This window comes from Lates calcarifer, linkage group LG8 (genome assembly GCF_001640805.2).
Source record: "Lates calcarifer isolate ASB-BC8 linkage group LG8, TLL_Latcal_v3, whole genome shotgun sequence".
Taxonomy (NCBI): Eukaryota; Metazoa; Chordata; class Actinopteri; family Centropomidae; genus Lates; species Lates calcarifer.
The window spans coordinates 1,374,876-1,389,305 of NC_066840.1; positions in this window are offsets into that span (position 1 = coordinate 1,374,876).

A 14,430-nucleotide genomic window follows, 5' to 3' on the forward strand; every position below is an offset into this window, starting at 1 on the left:
CCCCATCATTAGGGCACAAGTAGATCATGAAATGTGCCAATGTACTCACAACACACATAATGATGTCCTGTGCAAGGTGCCATGACATTTGCTGAGTATGTTCATGCTCTTGGTGGAAAAACCTTCACCAACATCTCCTGTGTGGTGGCACTTCGAGGTCAAACATTATTTAGACCCCCTTAGCTACAAGTCTCCAAGAGTAGTAATACGGTCTTTATACAGTTTTATATCCCCTGTCAATCAGCTCCATCTAGTGGTTCAAGGTGAACATTACAGCCTGTAGCTGTTTGCTGGGCTTTCACCCCCTGACAAAAATCAAAGGTAAGAATAATAATCACAACCACACACTTGAATGTACCTTGAACCCCTCCACCCTCTACCACCCTCTCCAGCTTCTCTCTTCCTCTCTCCCCTCTTCCAGGCCTCTGAGGGTACTGACCTTCTCACAGTACTGGTCCATGAGCTTGGCAATGTTCTGGACCTAGCTCACTCGTCATCCCACCACTCAGTCCTAGAGTCCTGCTGGAGACCCCCCGACTACCCCATGATCTGGAGCACGTCACCCAGCTCAATGGTGAGACCTTTCTCATACCTGTGTGTGAGAAGTCCAAATACCCACCAAAAGAATTTAGGGTGTACACTTCTTTTTTCATGGAGTATACATATACTGAAAGAACCAGACCACAGCATGTCAGCATCATCACAGAAAGAATGACTTCATTATTATGACGTTGACTATTATGAGGCCAGCTGTGAACCAGTGGCCTGGAGTGACCTCTAGTGTGTTACTGAGGAAGTACAGTCACACAGTACTGTATGTTGTCAGTCCCATTCTGCACATTATGCTCAGATGCTCATGTGAAAGCCCAATATTTTACAGATTCAAAGGATCAAAAGCAAGAAATATTTTCTATGATGTTGTTTAGAAAGACAGTTCTTAATTCATCTTGCCTTTGTATAAAGCCATGCATGCCTCCTCCCAACCCACCAGCAACTCTTGACTGGCTGTTTTTTATTCTTTACATCCTTCCACTAAGTTCCATTTTGGATGTAGAGGTTTACTTCATCTGTCTTTAAGGGTTCCATATTTGAAGTTTAATACATTTTGATATATTTGTGGTTTTAAATAACAAAAACCATCTTGGTATGGTTTTGTATCTCCTCTCTTACGTTTCTCTTGGGAGTTCAAACTGGGTGCATTGCATCTGTCTCTGAGCCTCTCCTCTGATTGGCTGATTATTTTCTTAGTGACCAACAGCCAGATCAACCACATGTAACAGATTATGGCATACTGAAGCTTGTAAAACTTACAGGTAAATGAAAATGGCGATGGCCATCGCTGAGGAAAATGTGAAGTGCAGAGTGCTGAAATGTGCAGAGTGGCGAATGGCGAAAGCATATTCAAGAGGAATAATTATTCCATATGCTTTTAACCAAAAGAAGTGATGACTTACTAAGTGAACTTTAGACTTCATTAGAGGCAATATTAACTCACAAACTGATCACTTATTTATTTACTGGCTAAACAAAAACTGCATGAATTTGCTAATGAGCCTAATAAATAATTAGCAAGACTGCTTTGTGCTCATCCCTCTGGTCAGACTGCTTTGTCTGTAGGTCTGTAGGAGACACCACTTGTATAAAGACAAAAATACAAAGGGACCAGTGTTGGCCAAATGACATGACAACCTTCAAAAACCTCCAAAGTAAAGCCAGGTTGGTTATCACCTGGCTCAAGTGGCCACAAGGAGAGACACAGCACGGGTAACGATCAATAATTCATATTTTATTAGACCAAATTATATGTTTACAACACAGAGTGTGGTAATCAGTAAAGTCGATGGCATGTGGAGTGTAGGAGTAAAGGATGTGGATGCCACAGGTGTTCCAGATCACACTAATTAGTTTCCTGCAGAGAGGTACAGATGAACCCAAGAGGACCCCAGGGGTCATCAAAGGGTTAATAACTGCAAAGTTCTAATTCCTCAGGTACTTCTGCTCTACTTTTTCTGTGCTTGCAAAATAGAGTAGGTACAGGTCACACACATTAACAAAATGTAATCAAGAAAAAGAACATGTGGCAAACAACCATTCACACCTACAGGCAATTTATAGTCACCAGTCAACCTAACTTGCATGTCTTTGGACTATGGGAGGAAGCTGGAGTACCTGGAGAGAAGCCACACAGGCACAGGGAGAACATGCAGACTCCACAGAGAAAAGCCCCGAGCTTGAACCCGGAACCTTCTTGCTGTGACAGCTAGATGGCTTCCCCTGTACTATATCTTTCTTTTGACTCTGGCAAACTCCTGAGTTCTTCAATGGAAGTTAGTATATCCTTGATATTTAAAAAAACATAAACCACTGTAAGAATGTCCATCATACCAGCCTGCTTCTCTGCTAAATGTGGACTCTGAACTAAATCTTAATTAAAGCTGTAGCTTTGAGATTGGAAATAGTGCTCTCCTGTTGACCATAGAGGTTTTGTTAAGGGGAAAAACTTTGCCCACACTATTAGGAGATTTATTCATAAATTCAGCAAAGCTTTTTTGCTTCAGGATCTTTTGTTGTAGCCATATTTATCTGCAGTATTTCTTATATTTCTGTTTTATTAAACAGTGTAATTTAGGATCAGGGACTGGACAGAGTTGTCCCCTATCCCCTGAACATACAGACAAAATGAACTTTTCAGGATGAAGCGGTGGAATATCATTAACTGGTTGAGTCAAACAGAAGATCTCAACCCAACTGAGCATACATTTCACATGTAGAGCTAGAGGTGGGTGCAGTGAAGGCATTACCAGGGAAGATACAAAGTCATTGACTGCAAAGGATTTCCCACATCTTAAATATGATAACTTTGTTTGAATTCATGTTTTTCTGTAGCACTACTTGGGGCTATGTGTTAAAATGTGTCAAAAAGACTATATCTCCCACACAGCTCTTTCTATAGTGATGTAAACCAATTCAAATAAAGCTTAGACTAAGCACTATATGTAGTTCCCCAAACTTTATTTCAAAGCGAATGTGCTGAAACTATCCAAATACCAATGAACTGTACACACACACACACACACTTTGATATGTTATTATGCAATGTAGCTTTAACATCATTAACTCTAATCCCGCAGTTCCCTGCATGTGGTGGTTGAATTTTTCGTCATCACTGCAGTAGCTGCAGCCTATATTATTGTGGGAAATATATTTCTTTTAACTAGCTATTCCCATGGGCATAAGCTTCTCTCACGTAGGCAAAGACACACACACACACACACACACACACACCCTGTGGCGCAGCCCATTCTGGGTCATGGCATGTCATTAAGCCTTCTTCCCCTTTTCCCTCTAATGGATGATTGATTAGCTAATTAGTTTTAAGATTAATGTGTCTATGCTTATGTTTAACCTAACAGCCCCCATCTGAGGATCCCATGCATATTATAGCCATGGTACACTGGTGGAAAATTAAATTTTAAAGATATGGACAGTAATCTTGTTAGCCAAGTACAATGTATGGAAATAAATCCATGTTAATTTGTGCCCAAATTTAATTTCTATTCTCTAATGGACCTTTCTCCATTTATTTAACCATTTGCTCAAAATTCCATTGTGGCTGCATAAGACTCACTTCAGGATCACATGCATGTTTATTTCGCTTAAAGAACTAGCTTTTCCTTACATTTTTGGACACTGTGCCATTGGTTACCACTTAAGTGATGAGAAAAACTGGAGTCATATGTGTCTGGCAGATCATTAGCATCTTTCAGACATGCGCCCCTTTGTGTTGTTTATGTTGATGGCAGTTTAATATGTTGGTCTCACTTCTGAATAAGCCTCCTGGCCAACCTTACATTACAGTAACCACAAAGCACAAATATGAATTGAATGCAGTCAAATTAAAGTACAATCTGCAGTAGTACGAGGTTAAACATGCAGAGTCTTGTACCACATTTTGTAAGCACCAGTTTTCAGTTGTTGAGGAGCTGTAAAACTGTAAGGTGCTCCTCTCTGAGGGGCATGGAAGAGTTGTGGAGGAACCATCATGAAATTAGATGCATACTGACTTTTTGGGGTTACAGCGCTGTCTACGCAAAACTGGACAGTTCCTATAGAAATCAATATATTTCTGAAGACATTTCTGACGCCTACAGCTGATTTACTGCCACAGATTACTCACATGCAGATTTTGCTCTCTTGGACAGATATCCAGTCTCAATGAGGATGAAGAGAATGTATTAAAAAGGGAGGTACTTGGACAGTGGGGTGGTTTGGTCAAATACTCTGGAGTATCTGTGTTTTTAAAGCCTTACACTTTGGCATGTATAGTTGGCTTTTCTTTTGCCTGCTGTTCTATGGCTGCCAGTATAAAACTGCATCAATGAAGAGACCATGCTCCTGCTTACCAAAATGTTTGAACACTTTTTTGAGAGCATTGTGCCTGGCCCAACACTGTGTCTCTCCAACTGGATAAATACATCTGCGGTGTTTGTCTTTGATTTGTTTCTCCCACAAATTGATCCTCCAGGATTAAGTGCATGAGCATGGAACCACACATGCACATGACTGGGAGACTGGGAGTGCATTATTACTGAACAACCTTTATTCTGAAAATTGGACACTCCATTGGTTGTATTCTCTATATACATGGCCCTGTCTAGTTTTAGGCACTTTAAAACTTCTGAGGGCAATTTCACAAAGTACTTCCTAGCAGATGCATGGTACTCTAGTACAGCTGTCACGCTCAGCCTCAGTATTTTAATATTACTGAACAATAAGAGGTTATGTCCTGGACATCACTTGAGAAACACTCCTTCAAGTTTCAATGGTCTGTGGTATTGTCATCCAGCATATATGCTGCTTCATTCTCCACCTGCCTGTAGCTCAGCCCCCTCTTCCCAAGCACTCTAAGTACATCCACAACAAGCTCCAAAACCTGGAATATGAGGAGAACAATAGGATCAAAATAGGACTACTAATACTTTTTACAAATTTTTACTTTTACTGATTGAATTCTGTTGGTTATATGGAAATAATAGTTCTGTTATGTCCATAATGTGCTGGAAAGCAGCAGCGATGGCACAACCAAAAGTTAGACATGGAGTACAATATCATGCATCAACATCACACTGATGACACTTTATGATGAGAGACAAAAGAGACTATGAGACAAAACCAAGGTGCACAATGGAACCAGGGACAGACCCAACTCTGTGTCAGTTCTATGAAGAGGCCCGGTCATTACCCCACTGTGTCATTTGAGGACATGGAGTCCTACAGTGTGTAGGATTCAGTGATAGTCCTGTCAAATAACAGTTTGCCTTTACCCTACTGGTACTGCAGGCGATTTACAGTTGATTACAGTTGAGTTCAGTCTTTATCTACAAAATAATATTCTTGTAGGTTGGTGTTTGAGTTTATAGTCACAATTCTAATTATGATTTTGCTTATTCCCAAAATGCATCCTTTCCTCTAAAGATTATTGCATTCATACAAAAAATATGTTTACACACAATAATTTGTACAGGTTGCTTCATATTCAGCTGTTTAAATAACATGCTGTAAATAAGTTTTCATGTTAACATGTGTCTGGAGCTTTTATAGTGAGAAACAGGAAGCTGAGTTTGTTTGTATGCATGGGTGTCCGTTGAGTACTCTGGCTTCCTATAGTTCAGAGAAATGCAGATTATGTGACTCTAAAATGCCCTTAGATGTGAATATGTGAGTGAATCATTGTTTGTCTGATATGACAGTCCTGTCAGCATTTGTCGGCTGTCTCAGCTGATGCTTAACTGTGAGTAATGACAAGTCTGAAATCTTCTCTCTACCTTGGATGGTGTCCTCGATCATTGATCACCTCTGCCTCACTCTCAGTTTGTCTGAAAATGAAAATCAAGCTTGTCCACAGTTCAGAGACACCCTGGATGATTAATTGGAGAAAACACTTGTAATGGTCTTGAGGATTTTTGACAGCATATGGTTCATCAAATTTGGCAAAATTGAACAGCATCTGAGCAAAGTCACCTCGGTTTTCAATTTAAACCTCTGCTCTCGTTTTCTCCCTTTTCATTCTGTCTCTTTCTGTCAGTGGCTCCAAACCTTGTTCCTTCTTTATTGCATTCCACTGCTATGACTGAGTGGTTATCTTTTTGTAACAACAATACCAGTGAAACACTGAGCTGACTTTGGTGTATTTTGATGTAGTGTATATATACCACACCAAAGTACACATATAGTGACTAGACTACAAGAATAAATACCTAATACACAGTATGCATTATGATTGATTGAAATTATTATTATTAATTGAAACCACAAAATGCAATATCCAAAGCTGCAATTTTATGATAAAGGTAAAATGAGTCACAACACACCATTAAAAATATTATAAATGCAGCATTGTGTTGTTCCAGAGATCCCTGGCTGACAAATCATATTTTTCAGATGTAAGGAAGCATATTGTTCAGTTCTTGTATACATTACTGTAATCTGCACAGATACACACATAAGTCAATAGAATAGAATGCGTTTTGCTTGTGGTTTGTGGGTCCTTGTATCTTTTCATCTGGTGTCAAGGCAGCCAAAACATTAAATATGATTGTGGGTGGAATTTTGTCAATAACGGTGGCCTTGCAGCCAAGGGCTTTGGCCTTGTGTAAAACTGCATGTATATCACAATAAAAGATGTAAAAGAAAATAAAATGTAAAAAAAATACATATATATATTATAAATTATGTATCCTTGCAGTAGACAAAAACGCTGGATAAAAATGATTACAAAATCAACAATAATTCATATGTTTGGTTATAATTTTCCTTGCAAGGATCCAGGGAAGAAACATAACACAGATTTGACACAGTGAAGGTGTCTGGTTTCTTCAGAATGTGAAACTGAGATTCTAGTTGCTCAGGGACTGCAGGAAACATACATTTCCATTCAACAGGGATCCCTTCAGTGCACGTGAAGACCATATCAAGGTCACTGCTGTGGGTAAAAGGGGCCCCTTAGCTCTCTTCACCCTCAGTGCATCTTGTCTCAATAATAAGCAAAGCTTTTCCTAGTCAATTCAGTCTCTCTGCACCAAGGTGACACATACAGCTGTAAATATAAGTGCTGCAAGGTAATACTCTCTTCGGAGCTGTACTGTAATGTTTTAGGTTTCACCTTGAACAATTTATACCAACTGAAGCATATCTGATGCTCCTCTTAATGCCAATGTGCTATTCACTCAGAGAAGTCGAGCACTCATAATTGAAGCTTAACAACAGCTGTATGTCATTTCTCAACTGAATTCACACATTGCAATGCATCTTCATCTGAGACAGTTGGATGTTTTTATTCATTGAATTATTTGTTTTATATCCTCAGTCCACCACAGCTCTATATTAAGCTTAAAGTGTGAATCATAACGTGTTGGTCTTTTTCTAGTCTTTTTTTCTGAGTTTACTTTGCATTTCACCATTTGTCATTGTGGTAAATTATTTATTATTATTATTATTGTTTCCACAGGAACAGAGCTAGCTAAGCTTTCTTTTGTGGGTGCAATTTGTTCACTGCTGCATCTGTCACAAAAATTGCAGTTGTGCACAGTGCTTATTTTAGACAGGAGGATTACCTTCCTATGAATATAATAGAATTCAGAATACAATGCAGTTTCTGAAGTACACACAGCTGCTTCAGTATCACCGTCAGCAGCAGCTTCTCTTGTGTCAAATTTGTTTCCCCTTCAGATAGTGTTTCTCTCCCTTTAAAATTGTGTCTCCTGTGTCCAGGACTGCCCATGGTCAAACTGGGCCCCAAGCCCCTTGTTTAAATTGGGGCCATGGTCAAATTGTCATTTGATGAGGTAACTTCAATTTGCTAACATTAGAACCCTGAAGTCTAGTTACATAGCTTGCTGACTTGTTTGCACAATACATTTGTAATTTATTTTCAAACTGAGTGGAACAATTGCACCTACAGCCAGTGCTGGAGTGCTTGTGTGTGTGTGTGTGTGTGTGTCCAAGATGGCGCCACGGATGGCTGCCTTGGTGTGTTGGCGCGTTGTGTTTTGATATTTTGTTTGTTAATTCAGTGTTGTGTGGAAGTACTGGTTGCTCTTTCACTAGAGAAGAGCTCATGGACATCAGGGCCACTACCCCTGCAGATTTATTACCCACTTTCATCACATCTGTGGAATTACTGGACATTCTGGTCAAAGGTGCCCTCACCTTGATCAAGATTTAAGAGGAGGTTTAATTACAGCTACTATTAGGACTGTGGTACATAGCCTGTTAATATAGACAGACTGTGTCATGACCTGTCCCCAGAGTGACTTTCAGTCTTCGTTTTATTTTGGCATTCCTTCCCTTTGTTTCTCCTACTGTCTTTGTCTCTTTCCTGCCTCTTTTCAGTCCCTCTTGTGTCCCATCAGTAATTTTCCTGTCTACATGTAGTCTTGCCTCTTCCCTGTTAGTTGCCTGAGTATTGTGCTTTATGGAGTTGTTTGCTCTGTATTGTGATATTTGTCCTTACAACATTTGTGAAGGCTTTTAATGACATGAAGACCTGGAAAAAATGTTTGCAACCACAGTGGGATTGATTCATAATTTGAAATGCTATGCCAGGTGAGGTTACCTTCTTTGTTAGCTAAGCTACAAATGTATAAGCCCCTTTTTGGTTACTGAAGTTGTGGGTCCTGTGTTTGCATGTAATTCCTTTGAAGATGTTTTATATTACGCTTGTTTGCTCAATTCCACCATTTTGCTCCTCGCCTACTTGTTAGTGTGGGTTTCCTTGGTGATGCACATCCGTGAGTTTGGGGGGTAAGAGCTGTCTTTCTCCAGGATGGCTTACTCTGCCTTTAACAGGGGATGCTGCTCCTTGACCTCTGAGAGGCCTGCCTGAAGAGGAGGCCTGCACTGGACCGAACCTTGGTAGCAACTTAAGAGCCTGTCTAAGGAATTAAAAGTAATATACACCAGCAGGTATAGCACAACTAATGACAAAATTCCCCACACTGGCTAAAACACTGATGCTGGACACTGATGCTGTGTTCACCAATATAAATCAGGACCAGATTAGATGGAAGAGTTGTATTTTTGAATGGTCAGTTTCATCTTTGTTCTGATTGGACCTAGGTGAAAACCCCATCAATCTGTTTTGACCTTTGATTTCACTGCCTTGGATTTGACTCCCTTTAATTTAATCAGCATTAACTGAATTATTCCAAACTGCATAGTCAATGATAAAGTCAACTCTTTTCTTGCATGTCTCTACTCTGTTGGGAGTGAAAAGTTATGTTGTCTTCTAAAACTGAAATAGCACAAATTTCTCTTCTGTCCCCATTACTTCCACTAGACCACACAACAAAAATCAATCCACATCAATAAATAAACAACAGAAATGGTAACTAAACATGGTGTGAAAGTAGAAAACCCTGCTAGTTTCTTCCAGGGCTTTTCCCTCAGTGCATTGCTTTCGCCTGCCCTCAAAACCCTCAAACCATCAAGAAGTCCCAGATGATATTTGAAGGAAAACTTAGTTGCATTTCATCAATAATAATGTTAAATATTCTTTATATACTTAGTTGCACGCTTATGGATAATCATCATTCATATCCACTTTGAATAATTTTTATATAATTTTTTATATACACATAATAAGTTCTATGTTGTTTTGGAGTATTATGGGGGTTCAGTCTGACACAATGGATTTGAATCTGTGATATTGTGTGCAGTGTCCAGTCTAGTATGAAATCTCTAGGGGCATGTTGAATCTCAGAACCTCAGGTCTGGGCCAGGATTAAAGACCTGAGCCACAACATCTTGTTTCTCTGTTCTGTTTTGTAGAATCAAAGAAACATAACTCAAAAAGGTCACTGGAGATGAACAAAACCTGATGCAAAGTAGTTTACTGAGTTGTCACACAGATGGTAACACTCAGTAAACCAAGCTCCCCGGGGTGAGGGGTGAGTCCACAGACTAAAGAAAAGCTCCTGAGAGCCTGATATTATAGTAAACGCACATTTTCCAAAAAAACCAAAACATAACTACAATGATGTCTATGTGTGTCAAATCTTAGTACTCATAAGCACACCTGGCTCCATGTTGAATAAGGCTAACATGCTCTCACACTCCTTTCCAGTGCATCCTCAGGATTTTCAAGGCCAACTCCTGATATAACCTGATATAAGCATTTCTATGGCCTACTCATCAGTTCAAAAAAAAAAAAAAAAAAAAAAGAAAAAAAAAAAGAAAAAGGTCAGCTGTGGTTGTGTAACAAGGTAACTTCAGGTCAGGCCTGTAGAGGGAAGGTAACTTTAGGTCAAGCCCATAGAGAGAAGGTAAAAAAGAGGATCACAGTGGTTCTAATTTTTCCAGTGTTTTAACTTTTGATATATTAATACAAACATAGTGAAAATAAGTAAAAAAATGCACATGTGCTCTGTTAATGTTTATTTTCAGTATATGTCTTAATCACTGTAACAATCTAAATATTTAATTGAGATGGTATAATACACAATATGAGAGGATTTTTAAGACACTACAGGCATCTCTACATTCTTTTGACTTTTTGAATCTTTTGACAGTTATTGTTATTGAATACAGTGTACAATATATAATCCTCATCAACGTGCAAGTGTTTTTTGGGATTTCTCCCTATCCTTGCTGTAAGTCATACTGGTACCAGCAGACATACAGTATTACTTTTCTGCTTTAAACCAGTGGCTGTCCTGGTTGATACAGCAGTAAAATGTTGGTTGTTGTAGCTGTGATGTGATGATGAGATGACACATAAGGACTTCGCTGGAACTGTTATTTAGTATCTCCTCCTGAACAGTGCCAAAACTGAGAGAAATGACCCAAATGTGTGGAGAACAGAAGCCTGTACTGCGAAGTGAGGTTACTGTCTTATCAGGGTAACTTCAGGAGTAACTTGGTGACGTCAGGTGTAACTTCCTGATTAACCTGTACTATGAAAGGTGGATAGGTTTTACCTGAAGTCTGTTGCCATGGTAATTTACGCTGCATCTCTAAACTGCTCCGAGCAGTTTATGTTCATGGTTAACTCAGTGTTACTGGCGTTACTTCTACCTAAGCTCCGCCCCACAGGTGGAACAACCAATCAATACTGGCACAACGACTGAGAGGCTGGCTCTGCAGGACGGGGGTTGTCTAAAGACTGTCAGTCCCCTCCACCCCCAACCCCCATCCAAAAACAAACAAACAAACAAACAAACAAAAAAAAGTGTGTAGTGGATGGTAGAGGTATGTGGACCAATAAATGGTGTTTTTTATTTTCCATTTTCAATTTCAATTATTTTAATTTGTAAATTTGTTTTTTCTCACAGTCAAGCAGCAGAATTTAGCATCATTAGTGTTGCATATTATATTTGAATAATCCTTTAAATGGGGGGGGGGGGGGTTATTGTCCTGAAAGACAATATCATGCGACAGGCTGTTGTAATTGTAGACTACATATCAACACATGCAATATTAATGATGGGAAATATGAATATGTAGCTCTTTATAGAATGTTTCTATTTGATCCAGGTTCAGTTTCCACTGAGGCTGAAATGCTGTTAACATGATGTTCATACTGAACATAACAGCATTACATTCATACATATACAGCCTGAGTGTTCCAGGCCGAACATCATTAACAGGAACAGCTCATTCTCAGACATGTGACCCACGTGTTGACTGTAATCCAAGTATCTGAAAAATCATCACATATGTTCCGTGACCTTACATCTCATATTACAGATTAAGAATCCAGAGAACATCGTTGTCAGCCACGGTTTTACATTCTTCATAAACCGAATTAACGTGCGCTCTTCATCTGAGAGATACGGTGCACACCTGTTTTATGCTCGCGCACTAACTCCGATTAAGATAACACTAACTCAACTTACTGACATCTTAATCACTGTCGTAGTACCGTTTAACACAGATCGAGGCAGTCAGGGTTTGTCAACCCTGTCTTTCCTTGATAACCCCGAGTTAAATCAGAGGAGGTTAAACTACAGTACAGAAGTACAGGCCTCAGGAGGAAAAAACAAACAACAACAAAACAGACCTTAAAGAAATGGCTACACATTTAGTTCTAGGGACTCAGGGGTGAAGACCCAAAATGCAGACACTCACAAGACTCTAACAGTTATTACTGTTAACAATGATTTAACTATTTAACAATAATTTATTCAGAAAAAATAAAAAGCAACAAAAGATGTACCATTTGGAAGGAAGGCTAAAGTCCAACAAACACAAAACTCCAAAGAGGGGAGGCAAACAGACACTGGGGAACCACAACCACAGAATGCAGAACGCAGGACAGAAACTCAATACACTGACAACTAAACAGGGGAGAGACAAGACTATATATACACTGGGGAATGATTAACCAATTGAACACAGATGTGATAGGGAACAGGTGGGAAACAGAACAAAGACAAGAAGTAAAAACACCACAGACAAAACAGAACAAGGGACTAAACCGGGAGTACAAACCAAGGAACATGAGGGTAAGGAATACCAAAATAAAACCAAGAATGAAATGATAATTACTAAAATGCTAGAAACACAAGAAATCTTACAAAACCAAACTAACCACAGGAGGCAGGCGGGTCATGACGTACACAATATTTTACATAAAGATACACACACACACACACACACACTCCACACATGTATAACAGCACAAAGCAATAAGTGCCTGCTCCTCCACAGTCAATGTATAAGTTGTTTTAGTGTGTTCCAGTTGTGAATGAAGTAAACTGGCAATGACTGCAATGCCAGCCCCACCAAATCTAAATCTTGTATACTTGTTCATCACTTGTGTACTCAAGTTGTTCTGGGCATGCAATGTTCAGCCTTTGGCTATAATTTCTATTTTGCTTTCTGCTTTCAAGTCTGCACAATTAACTTCCCAGTTCACACCTGAGCACTGAGGCTAATGAGTTGGGAGAACGATTTGTTACCCTTGTTACCCTCCTGTTGAGGCAGACCCTAAAGATCCCCTGGTCAGTGACAAACAACAGCAAGAGGACCCTCACTCCCTAGAACCCTAGAACCACCCCTTAAGAGGCGATGTCCAGAAAAATAGCCCAAGAGTCAAGATGACTGTGGAGCTCTGTTGAGGAAAGAAACAGGGCAGAGAAAGAGGTCTCTCTGTCTGAGGAGCAGATTACACTGAACCTGCCTCAACAGAGGGAAACAAAATGTTACATTTGCCCTCTTGAAATACTGTCAATTTCACTTTCACAGGAAGAAATGTGAAATTCTTGTTTTTGCACCTACCCATTTTTTCTGACAGCTTGGTATTTGTGTGTGTGTGTGTGTGTGTGTGTGTGTGTGTGTGTTCTACCTGAAAATATGGCCATCCAACAATGGTCCCTCTTTCAAAGCTACTTAGATCTTTTCCTCTTGTCATCTTGAAACAAAATCTGGATCCACTGGGTCTGAATTATACCATGCAGTGCACCTGTTTTTGCTGTTTCTCCACTCATTTGTTCAGGTTTTTCCTTTAATTTGTCACCAGTCTCTAATATATTATTGGATTGGTAATACTTATTTATTAATGTGTAAGTAGCATTTTGCTGTTGAGCTAATCTGAACTTTATACTTTTAAAAGCTAAAAATTATTATAATAATAACTAAATTATTATAATTGTTATATAATTTGCATTTGTAGCTGGGAACTATGCCTGTAATATTAAAGTAATATAGAGTCAAAAGTATAGTATATCACACTAAATTACTGGGGAGTGTGAAGAGGTACTGCACAGTAGATGGATATATGTACTTATATTTCATATAGTCACCACTTGTGTCATGATGCGGCAGCTGGGTGCCGCATCGGGGAGGGTTCAGGGATTATTTTCTGTTTTGTGTTCTTTTCTCGTTTGCTGCAGGCTGGGAGGCGGAGCCGGAAGTTGAGTTCTCTGAGTAGCGACGACCAGGCACACCTGCGCAGCCTTCCACACCTGTCTCCACTTTCCCCTCATCACTCTCCCTATTTAACCTGCCCTCTGCTTTCCCTTCCTCGCCAGTTCTTCATAGCAGTGCACCACTGATTATACCATATGCTCCAGGCTGTACTAACGCCTCCTGCTGCTCCCCGGTTCTTCGTCCCTAGCGTGTTTCCACACCGCTGTGCCTCCCTTGGGTTCCTGGCTGTTCCCTCGCCTGCCTTCTACCTGCGCTATTCCCGGGACCCCGCTCTGGTCACGGACCCAGACCCTGCCAGACCCACCGCTCTTTGGCGGCCTCTTTGTGTTCTCCCCCAGCCCTTTCGGCTCTTTGTTTTCTTTGGACAATAAAACGCCCTGGTGAATCCGCATCTTTGAGTCCTCCCTTTTTCAGCGCCAAGGCGCTTCATAACAACTTGGTTCTGGTCAATATTTGGGAAATGGTATGGATAAGTGTATGCTATCTTTCCAGGGAGTCAGT